The 12,245-nt window shown below is 43.2% G+C and overlaps 1 protein-coding gene and 1 pseudogene across 4 annotated transcripts in view; both read right to left on the minus strand.

The window, feature by feature from the left end:
* The window catches only part of DISP1 (dispatched RND transporter family member 1), a 176,287-nt gene that overhangs the window by 122,692 nt on the left and 41,350 nt on the right, over positions 1-12,245 (minus strand). The gene's annotated exons all lie outside the window — the stretch shown is intronic.
* LOC132025538 (transcription factor SOX-2-like) lies at positions 2,798-4,541 on the minus strand (annotated as a pseudogene).

Consider the following 12,245-nt stretch of genomic DNA (forward strand, 5'->3'; position numbering starts at 1 on the left):
CCAAGGTTAAGACTCATTATGGCTACAATCTGCTGCTTTCTAAATAGTTTAGAGTGCTGGTTACTTCTGTACCTATTCTTAACGAAGATAAGGCAAGTTTTTCATTAGGTAAGAAAACTGAAGAGTATCTTTCAGGGCTTTCAAACGCTGATTAACATTTAAATCCATCATTTCTAATAGCTCTTACTTTCCTGGCTCTCACAGTGTGAAAGTCCACTGTTAAACAGTTCCTTCCCCTACTCTCCTTGTGTGAGAAGGGCAGAGGAGGCCAGAACAGGGAAGGCCCAGTGAGAAGGTTCCTGTGATGGTTCCTCATCACAGGCAGAGATGCTTCTGGGACTGGCACACACACTCTACCTCAGGCAGGCTCTAAGACAGAGTCAAGAACTTCCACTGCTTTCGAGTTCTTTGTTTGGCTTTGTAGCAGTTCCCTAGTTAAGGGGAGTAGGGTGGGCTGAGTCCCCACTCACGGCATCTCTGCAAACCTGCTCCCCCTGAAGCCCCCAGGGTTGTCTGGGGGGCCCCTGTGCCCCCGAGACAAAGGTGAAAATGATTTACACTGAACTACCCTGGCTTCCCCATAGACGGGACTGTTGGTACTCTGGAGCACCCATTCTAGTCCCCCAATTTTGTTCATCGAAAACAGCTCGATATCCCCACATATATTTCAGCACTCAGCTTTCAAAGCACAGTCTTCTGGATAAGCAAAAAAAAAAAAAAAAAAAAAAAAAGAGGATCTGTTCTGATGAACAGGAGGGAAAGCCCTGAAGCCACCATTCCAGCAATAGTGAAGTGGCCCAGACCAGACTGGTTGGCGGAAGGTAGGGCACACAGCCTTCTCCAGGAGCAGCTTCCGGCACCAGCTTCCGTGCCGTGGTTCTGTGGTATCAGGGACTATCCCCTTCCCTCCTGCACAGGCAGCCGCCTACACTGCTTCTGTATGTACCCACATGTCTGCATTTCCAGGGCAAAGTTTCTGTTTCCAGGCACAAATACTACTGGATGACTGCAGCTTCGTCTCTGAACTGCCACAAAATCATGGCCTGGCACCGACTTTATTATTAAAACACAGAATAAACATTAATTATCAAGACTAGGCAAAGGGCTCTACTTTTTCTGCCAAGTAACTCATGGGAGGTGGCTTTTTAAAGCAAAGACTACCCTCTCCTCAGGCCCTATTCATCTGTTTCCTGTACCTGAGGCTATTTGTATATGAACATATGTAGGACGTACACTTACACACATACATGTCTGTCTCCAAGGCAAGAACCGTCAGTGCCAAGTGCACTGGCACACGGCCCATGCAAGCACCTGCGAGGCACCATCACAACAATGTTCACTAGCATACTGCCCAAGCGAGTACCCGTGAGGCACAGTCACTGCCAAGTTCACTAGCACACTTCCAGAGTGAGTACGCACAAGGCACTGTCAGTGCCGTTCACCAGCACACTGCCCAAGTGGGCACCCGCAAGGCACAGTCACTGCAACGTTCATTAGCACACTGCCCGAGTCAGTACCCGCAAGGCACAGTCACAGCCACGTTCGCTAGCACACTGCCTGAGTAAGTACCCACAAGGCACTGCCAGTGCCATGTTCACTGGCACATGGTCAGAGTGAGCACCTGCGAGGCACCATCAGTGCCACCTTCACCAGCACACTACCCGAGTGCGCACCCGTGAGGCACAGACACTGCCATGTTCACTAGGACAAGTGCCTGAGCGAGCACCCTCAAGGCATAGTCACCGCCACATTCACCAGCAAACTGCCCGAGCAAGTACCCACGATGCACCATCACTGCCATGTTCACTAGCACATGACCCAAGCGAGTGCACTCAGTTACTTTCGTTAAACGTGTTTGTGACACCCTGTTAGCTAAGTCCCACACACTAAACCAGGATTAATCACCAGTAGCTTTTTAAAAGGGGGGTAAGGTGCTTGTGTTTGTTAATTTGGTTTGATTACTCCCCAGTAGAATTAAGACCCTTGAAAAAGGACATTTTATTTTTGAGGTCAGAATTAGCAGTGCAGAAATAAAAGCAACATTGATTTCAAAGGAGTATTTTACTTCTCTCAACTGTGATACATGAGAAGATGTGTTACTTGGGTATCTCGTCCTCCTAGAGGAGGTCTGACTTTGTCAGGCTATCATGGTGAGTCACATGAATGATGATCTTAATTAAGAAGACAACTTTGCACTTTGGCTGACTAGAAAAATATAGACGAAAAGTCTACATTATTGTTTTGTTATAGAAGACCTGTCTGCCTTCAAATGCTTATGAGAAACCCCAAATGCTGTCAATCTGAACTTTTTTCCTAACGAGTTTGTAAATGATTCCAAATAAAGTGTTTCTCCACTGGACAATTAGCTTCAAAAATATAGAATGCTTTTGTTTCCAAGTTGGAAAAAATACAATTAAAATGAGAAACATCTATTTTGTTTTCAGTAGAGCTGGCCACTTGTTAGGAATATCTGAAATGGAAAATTAATACAGAATGCTTTTTATAACCCTAACACCATTAAAATACTTTTTTTCATATTTCAAAAATTTATTTATCTCAAACTGTGCATAATGGAGTAAAAACTTAAGTTGAAAATGTACCTGTTATAAGGATGGTATTAGTTCAAATATATACATGGATTCTCGGCAGACTGATTCAAATAATACAGAACCGAATCTTTAAAATACAACTACGGAAAATAAAGGAGGGGGGGAACCTTAAAATATCACAATAAATTTACAGAAATATTACAAACCATAAGAAAATATTTCAAACACAGTAATTTCATGGTTTTTTTTTTTTTTAATCTGAACAAAATGGAAAGTTGGGAAACAAAAGCTATTATAAATTACCAACGAAGTCAACCTGTATGGCCATTTTTGCTTTTAACAGTAAGTTGAAAAAAATTTAGTACAATCTAAAACTTTTTCCCCTTTAAAGAAGACCACGGAGATGGTTTTGCCAGTATTTATTCTAATTTTTCCTTTTGTACAATTTTTAAACAATTAAAATGTCCAAATCTGAATATTTTTCTTCTTTCCACGTTTGCAACTGTCCTAAATTTCAGCTGCAGAATCAAAATTCAGCAAGAAGCCTCTCCTTGAAAAATATTGGCAAATTCTCAGCTTATAAACAATGGACATTTTGATTGCCATGTTTATCTCCATAAATACTGTACAAAAGTTGCTTGCAAATATTAAAACATTTTTTTTCATCGCTTGGAGACTAGCTCTAAATATTATTGGTAAAGACTTTTGCAAACTTTCTGCAAAGCTCCTACCATATCACTAGAACTTTTAAAAAGTTTTGCATAGTTTTCTTTCCTCCAGATCTATACAAGGTCCATTCCCTCGCCCGCCCCACTCCCCCCCGGTTTTCTCTGTACAAAAATAGTTCCCCAAAAAGAAGTCCAGGATCTCTCATAAAAGTTTTCTCGTTGGCATCGCAGTTTTTTCGTGAGTGTGGATGGGATTGGTGTTCTCTTTTGCAGCTGTCATTTGCTGCGGGTGATGATTTTTTTTTTTTTTTTTTTTTTTAGCATACCGGGTTTTTCTCCATGCTGTTCCTTACTCTCCTCCCCATTTCTCTCGTTTTTCTTTGAAAATTTCTCCCCCCTCTAGTTCACTGTCTGGCCCTCACATGTGTAAGAGGGGCAGTGTGCCGTTAATGGCCGTGCCGGGCACCAGGCCGCTCCGGTAGTGCTGGGACATGTGAAGTCTGCTGGGGGCAGCGGGCTCCGGCACCTCCGCGCCGGGGAGGTACACGGTGATCATGTCCTGGAGGTCCCCGGCCTGGCAGGGCGCCCTGGAGTGGGAGGAAGAGGTAACCACAGGGGGGCTGGAGCTGGCCTCGGACTTGACCACCAAGCCCATGGAGCCAAGCGCCATGCCTGGGGTGCCCTGCTGCGAGTAGGACATGCTGTATGTGGGCGAGCCGTTCATGTAGGTCTGCGAGCTGCTCATGAGTTGTACTGCAGTGCGCTTAGGTCGTAGCGGTGCATGGGCTGCATCTGCGGGACGCCGTGTGCGTTGAGGCCCGGGTGCTGCGGGTAGCCCAGTTGGTCCTGCATCATGCTGTAGCTGCCGTTGCTCCAGCCGTTCATGTGCACGTAGCTGTCCAGGCGCTGGTTCACACCCGCGCAGAGGGCGGCGCCCACCACGACCCCGCTCGCCAGCTGTTGCCGCCGGGGGCCGGCAGCCCGCCGAGCAGCGTGTACTTATCCGTCTTCATGAGCGTCTTGGTTTTCCGCCGGGGCCGGTATTTATAATCCGGGTGCTCCTTCATGTGTAGCACTTGCAGCCGCTTGGCCTCGTCGATGAACGGCCGCTTCTCCGTCTCCGACAAAAGTTTCCACTTGGCGCCCAGGTGCTTGCTGATCTCCGAGTTGTGCATCTTGGGGGTTCTCCTGGGCCATCTTGTGCCGCTGCCCGCGGGACCACATCATGAAGGCGTTCATGGGCCGCTTGGCACGGTCCGGGCTGTTCTTCTGGTTGCCACCGGCCGCCGCCGCGGTGGAGTTGCCGCCGCCGCTGCCGCGCCCGCCGGCGGCCACCGACCCTCGGCCGGGCCGAGACTTTGGGGGGCCCGCCGGCGGGGGGAGAGGAGGTGGGGAGGCGGGCGGGGGTGTCGGGAGCGCAGGGCTCCATGAGAAAAATCAGGCGAAGAATAATTTGGGGGATGAAAAGAGAGAGAGAAGGAAACTGGAATCAGGATCAAAAAAAGCGCTTCCCTCCTCTTCTGGCCGATCCTGCCACGCCGATGATTGTTATTATTTTTTGGAAAGGCTTAAGCCTGGGGCTCAAACTTCTCTCCCATACTTTCTCTTTCCTCTTCTTTCTCTCAGTCCTAGTCTTAAAGAGGCAGCAAACTACTTTCCCCCTTTTGCAAACACTCTTCTCTGCCTTGACAACTCCTGATACTTTTTTGAACAAGTTAATAGATAACCATCCACCATTAAAATATTTAAAAGCAGAGCTGTTACACTCAAATATTAAAGCACACCCAGGAATGCAACAGTTAATGAATTATTGGGGAATAATTAAGTCCCTTTATACTTGTCTGGTGCAGATCTCCTGTCCTCCCTGAATGCAGAGAATAAAGTGCGGAGCACCTTCCTGTGTACAAAGAGGTTCCCTGATACCCAAGAAGTAAATGGAAAGGGGCCCCACAAATCATTTGGGAAGGAGGACATCTTCAACTCAGAGAACTCGTGAAATCCTCTAAAACTGGGGAAGAACTAAGGGAATTTCCCTTAAATAATGCATCTTCACAGAATCTTGCGTACAATTCCAGCGTTTCAGCAGCCCTGCTGAAGGCACGCAAAGACAGGAGCATCACAAGGAAGAAGGAATCACGGCCACTGGGCTGTCAGGCAAAGGGACAGGAATTGGGAAATCTAAAAGTATAATAACCCTTGGGGTAAAGTGGGAAAAACAGAGAGGGAGAAGAGAGAAAAAGGGAAGGACAAGGGAGTTGGTGGAACTGAGAACACATGGGAAGATGAGAACACCAAGGAGGAGGGGGAAAGCGATAGGCCGGAGTGAAGGAGGGAGGGAGGAGGTCTGCTGGCATCTGTCAGGGCAGCGCCCCTGTCAATCCTGCAAGCACTGCAGGACATCCACCTTGCACATGTCCCAGCTCGGGAGCTGGAGGCACAGAATGAGGAGGCAGCCTTGCCGCCGACCAGGAAGTGACTTCAACAGAGGCCTGCTTTCCCACCCCGCCCATGCCCTGTGCTTTTCTCCACATCCCTCTTTCAGAGGATGTTCTAATATGTGTGGGGCATCAGAATGCATTCTCTTTCTCAGGGGGCACCCGTTCAGAATCTCAGTGACATGCTTGTCAGGAGCCAAAATGGTCAGGGTGTTCTTTTCTCTTTTTCTGGATGTGCTGTGATATAATCGATGTATCACACTGGGTCATGATGTTCATTCCAACTGAACTGGTACTTTTATTTTAAGGCTTTTGATTTTTAGAAATTTCATAATTCCACTTGTCAAAATGCATCATATGCATTAAAATATTATTTTAAAAAATGTACTAGAGGGGCACCTGGGTGGCTCAGTGGGTTAAGCCGCTGCCTTCGGCTCAGGTCATGATCCCAGGGTCCTGGGATTGAGTCCCGCATCGGGCTCTCTGCTGAGCGGAGAGCCTGCTTTCCTCTCTCTCTCTCTCTCTGCCTGCCTCTCTGCCTACTTGTGATCTCTCTCTGTCAAATAAATAAATAAAATCTTTAAAAAAAATGTACTAGAAACAAAACCTGTCACAGTCACTCATGAAGGTACTTCAAGTTCCACAGTCTTTCTAAGGTACACGTTTGTCAGACCGGCTGCCAACTACTTCCCTGACATTATTGTCAACAATACTATTTTGTGAATGCTGCCTTCCCAAATCATGGAATTCTTTTTCTAGCTACACTGATCTGGAAAGGTTTATGTTATACAGATCTGGTCTATTGCATCTAGCATGGTTCTGATTTAGATGGCCCTTTTTGCACACATACTCAGTTTACAAGTAACTTCATTCTTCCCAGAGTTTCAGTAATTGGTATTTTTCACACAGTTACCCCGCAAAAATAGAACATATGCCTCAAAGCTGGCATGCCCCGACAGTGTATTTCTTTTCTACAAGTGAATGGCTAAAATCATCTTGTCATAGGTGTGGAACATACATAGAACAGACACTTGGAATTTTAAAATGCATTAATTTGATCTTTTCAAAAAACCACACAAACTACTTACATGACTTTAGTCACAGAATTAGAAGCATTCAGAGAAACCATTAATAACATACAGAAATTACCACCATTTTGTTAATATATGGTATATACACATTCACTATTCAGGATTAAACATGGACTATATAGAGTTAATGTATTTAATAGAAAATACACAAAGGAAGCATTCCCAAAATGTGGCTTTTTGCTTTTGAGACTGGCATTTTACAAGGATTTGGGGGTGAAGGAGGGGGCGGATATATACTACTCTGAGATGTAGTTCATGGGAAGCTAGCATTAAAACAGTATTTAAGGGGCGCCTGGGTGGCTCAGTCATTTGAGCTTCTCTCGTTTTCAGTTCAGGTCATAACCTCAGGGTCATTGGATCAAGCCCTGAGTCAGGCTCCACACTTAAAACAGAGTCTGCTTGAGATTCTCTCTTTTCCTCTGCCCCTCCCCCACCCCACACACATGTGTAGAGTACAAAAATGAGACATTCTGAGTTTTTACGGAAAAAAAAGAGATGCCAGTACTTCTTGCTATGCTTTTCATGTTTCTTTTTCAATTTTCACTCTTATTGTTTCAATAGTGGATTCCTTCTCTACTGAGATGCTAATAACAATGGGTAGTATGTGTTGACTGCAGTAGACAGCTAGCTCTAGTCATTTTCTTACTGAGGTGTAACTGACATACATTACATTAGTTTCAGGTGCAGAATATATTTTTATATTTGTACTGATTGTTAAATGATCACCAAAGTAAGCAACGTTCAACTATGTAACTACAGTGTTATTTTTTATAAAGATTTTATTTTATTTATTTGACAGAGAGAGAGAGAGTACAAGCAGGGGGAGCAGCAGGTGGGGGAGAAGCAGGCTCCTCACTGAGCAGGGGGCCTGATATGGGGCTCCATCTCAGTATCTTGAGATCATGACCTGAGCCAAAGCAGCCACTTAACAAATGTAGCCACCCAGGCGCCCCTGCACTACAGTGTTATTAACCCTGTTACTAGTTTACTTTATAACTGGAGGTTTGTTCCCTTTATTCCCCTTTATCCATTTCCCCCATCCCACACCCCCTGCCTCTGGCAACCATCAATCTGTTCTCTGTATTCAGGTGCTTGATTTTTATTTTCTAGATTCCACAAATAAGTGAGATCACACAGTATTTGTCTTTCTGTGACTTATTTCATTTGGCATGATGCCCCCAAGATCCATGCTTGTTGTTGCAAATGGCAAGATCTCATTGTTTTTCATGGTTGAGTAATATTCCAATGTGTACATAATCACACCTTCTCTACTCTACTCATTATTAATCATTGGACATCCATTTCTCATGCAATGCTCACAATCACCCTGTGAGGTGTTATCCCACTATTGGGCAAACAGCGGAACAAAGAGATAAAAGGGACATACATACGAATGCAGGAAAACAACAATGTAAAGCAGAATTGGGTAGAGATGCCATCTCAGCTCGGACAGGGAAAGACAGACCAGTGAACATCAATGTTGGCATAACTGGATTCCATTTCGACAACTCCAAACTCCATTTGGACACATCAAATAGAATTAGATCCTAAAACACTCCCAAGTAAATGTCAGGTGGATTAAAGATTCAAATGTCAAAAATAAAACAAAAGGCATAAAGAGTACTACAAATACTTTTATGAACTTAGCTGGTGACATGAAAGTCAGAAACAAAAAGAGAGAAAGAGAAACTGATGAAATTGTCTATTGTCAGGTTTAAAATTCTAACTGGTCTCTTCCTTCCTTCAGTTCTTTCCACCCAATAGAGTAACTGGGACAAGATTCACTCTCTTCCCTTTTCCCGTCCCCTAGGGGAGCCAACAAGTCCTATAGCAAAAATCTAGCTAATTATAGCCAGAAGAGTTGTACATATAAGGGATTGAACAAGTAAGCAAAATCCTGAGGTTAGTGGGAGACAGGCTGCATGAAAAGAAGAAAGCCCTATGACACCAGACTACAACAGAGGGTATTTATACAGATGAACAAATACAGAAACACAGATATGTATTCCCTGTGTAGACACCTGGGTGTGTACACACACACATGCACATTCATATATGACAGGACGTAAAAGCAATGAGGGCTTGGCAGTAGTGAGCACACCAAGTGTCTAGATCTTTGTTTCAAACACTGTTCTCCACAAGGAAGAACTGGAGCTCTTGGGAGAAATGACTGGGTACAGAGCTTGAGCAGGGAAAGAACAAGATGAGCCCAGAACACCTCTTTAGAAGGGGCTGTAGAGATGTGCCAAACACTGAAAACCATACACTTAAGATGGGAACATTTTATTATACACAAATTATCTCAATAAAGTTAATTTTTAAATTTTTTTAAAGATTTAATTTATTTATTTGAGAGAGAGAGCATGGTCTCAGAGAGAGGCAGAGGGAGAAAGAGAAGCGGGCTCCCCACTGAGCAGGGAGCCTCACCCAAGGCTCAGTCCCAGGACCCTGGGATCATGACCTGAGCTGAAAGCAGACACAACTGAGCCATCCAGGTACCCCCGATAAAGTTAATTTTATTAAAAAACTAGACTGAGAGACTAAAAAAAATGTTCATTTAACATTGGTTACCAAGATTACACGTTTCTGACTTCTCCCCAGCCGGCTCAAGGTATTCAGGGTAGAAGTATTTGGTCATCTGCAAAACATATTTTAGTAATACAAAGCTCAGGTATGTATCATTGGTTCTCCTTCATGAATATCATTCTGCATCCACATTTTTAAAAATACTTTTAAAATGTTTAAACAAGGAGCGCCTGGGTGACTCAGTCAGCTAAGCATCTGACCCTTGATTTTGACTCAGGTTATGATCTCACATCATGAGATCAGTCCCCGAGTTGGGCTCTGCACTGGGCATGGAGCCTGTTTAAGGATTTTCTCTCTCCCTCTCTCTCTGCTCCCCAAACCTTAAAAAAAAAAAAAAAAAAAAAAAAAAAGTTTAAACGAGATTTATCCATACATAGAGATAGTGCCATTACAGCCTTATTCACAAAATCCAAGAATGGAAATAGCATAAAGGTCAGCCAAAGAGGACTAAGCACATGCCCCATCATCCCTCCAAGGGACTAGTAAGCAGCTCTGTATGCATAGATACCTACTGTCTACAGGAGCCAGCATTATCCATTCAAAAACCTAAAGCAGACATCACGCTCGACTAATCAGGCACATAAACAAGCCTTCTAAGGGCCTCTCATTGCTCTTAAAATGAAACCCAAACCATTTGCCTTGGCCCTACCTGGCCTAGCGCCTGCCTGACTCCTTTACCTTCCATGCCCCCATCAGTATTGATTTCTTTACCTTCCCAGAGCCTCCTTCTGCTCATCTTCCCTTGGCTAGGCACTTCTTGTCAGACAGGTCTCCATTGCTTCTAAGACCATCCCTAAGCACCATAAAATAACCCTATTTTAATACTCATCCTTTCTCTCCATGTGTGTGTTTATCTCCCCTACCTGAATGTGAGCTCCATGAGAATAGAGATCTTGCATATTTTTTTTAAAGATTTTATTTATTTATTTGACAGACAGATCACAAGTAGGCAGAGAGGCAGGCAGAGAGAGAGGAGGAAGCAGGCTCCCCGCCCAGGAGAGAGCCCAATGCAGGGCTCCATCCCAGGACACTGGGGTCATGACCTGAGCTGAGGCTTTAACCCACTGAGCCACCCAGGCGCCCCAGAGATCTTGCATATTTTGTTCGCTGCTTTATTCCCAGGATGTGTGCCAGCCAGGCACTTATTAATACACATGTTGGCCCAATAAATGATCTCTAAGATGTGTTGTGAAATAGGGGAGAGGGCACAGACGCTGCTTGTGGTATAAATAAAAAATATGCACATATCACATACATGTTTGTATCTGCATACAATCTCAGGAAGGAGACTGAAGGAACTGGCGTCAGCTGTCGCTTCTAACGACAGGGGAAGGTTAGAGGGACTAATAACTTTACCCCTTTTGAATTTTTTACCACACACATACAGTATCTATCTTAAAAAGTAATCTGAGATAGAAGCTGTTACCCCTCAAACACAGTAATATTCAATATTAGAAATATTAAGTAATATTAGAAAATGAACTTCAGAAAGCATGTCGTTTTACAGCTTTACAGAGCCTTCCCACACTTCTGAATGGAAACAATATCCCCAACCAACACAGTCCTTTCACTCTCCTGCCATTGTATGTACTTGTTAACTGCGCTTACTCATCATCATAAAGATATTTTGATTCTGTTTGTTTACTACATTGAAAATGGATCCCAAACAAATCTACTACTTTCCATCTTTCTTCCTCCTAATGAACACCCACGGCTGTTATTCTCCATGTAAATCATGCCACAGAACACAGGTTTAAAAAAAAAAAAGCAGAAGGCAATACTTGCCCAAAACAATAGGCTCAAGAAATAATTACAGAAATCTCCCTAGGACAATTACAAAAATTACTCCAATCTGTTTGGAGTTAATGACATTTTATTCTATATGAGCAATATTCTACATTGTGGCTCTGGACCAAAATAATATAAACCAAAACAAATAAAAAACAAATTATTAAACTGAACATTTAAATTTCACTTTTAACAGAATTAAATTTTTTCAAAATTAAAAATTAAACTGGTAGGAAACCAACATTTAAAATATTAAGAAATTAAAAATAGAGCTTCCCTATGATCCTGCAATTTCACTACTGGGTATTTACCCCAAAGATACAGATGGAGTGAAAAGAAGGGCCATCTGTACCCCAATGTTCATAGCAGCAATGGCCACAGTCGCCAAACTATAGAAAGAAACAAGATGCCCTTCAACAGATGAATGGATAAAGAAAATGTGGTCCATATATACTGTGGAGTATTATGCCCCCATCAGAAAGGATGAATACACAACTTTTGTATCAACATGGACGGGATTGGAAGAGATTATGCTGAGTGAAATAAGTCAAGCAGAGAGAGTCAATTATCATATGGTTTCGCTTATTTGTGGAGCATAAGGAATAACATGGAGGACAGGGGGAGATGGAGAGGAGAAGGGAGTTGGGGGAAATTTGAGGGGGAGACAAACCATGAGAGACTGTAACTCTGAGGAACTGAGGGTTTTGGATGAAAGAGGGATGGGAAGTTAGGTGAGCCTGGTGGTGGGTATTATGGACGGCAAGTATTGCATGGAGCACTGGGTGTGGTGCATAAACAATGAATTCTGGAACACTGAAAAGAAATTTAAAAAATTAATAAAAAATTTTTAAAAAGGGAAAAAAATAAAATAAAATATATTTTCAAAGTATCCTAGAAGTTAAACCTGATAAATTTACATTTTACTCAGGTAAAAATAGCAGATATTCAATAAAGGACATTGACTAGTTGCTAAGAATTCAGTTTCACTGTAAATCATTCTGAATATTAGAAACATGTAAAGTGATTCATACATTTCTAAATACTATTTAAGTAGAAATATAAATACTATAAATAAATACTATAAATACTATACCCATATAGTATCTAAATACTGTATCTCAAAACATA

This window comes from Mustela nigripes, chromosome 10, assembly GCF_022355385.1.
Source record: "Mustela nigripes isolate SB6536 chromosome 10, MUSNIG.SB6536, whole genome shotgun sequence".
Classification (NCBI taxonomy): Eukaryota; Metazoa; Chordata; class Mammalia; order Carnivora; family Mustelidae; genus Mustela; species Mustela nigripes.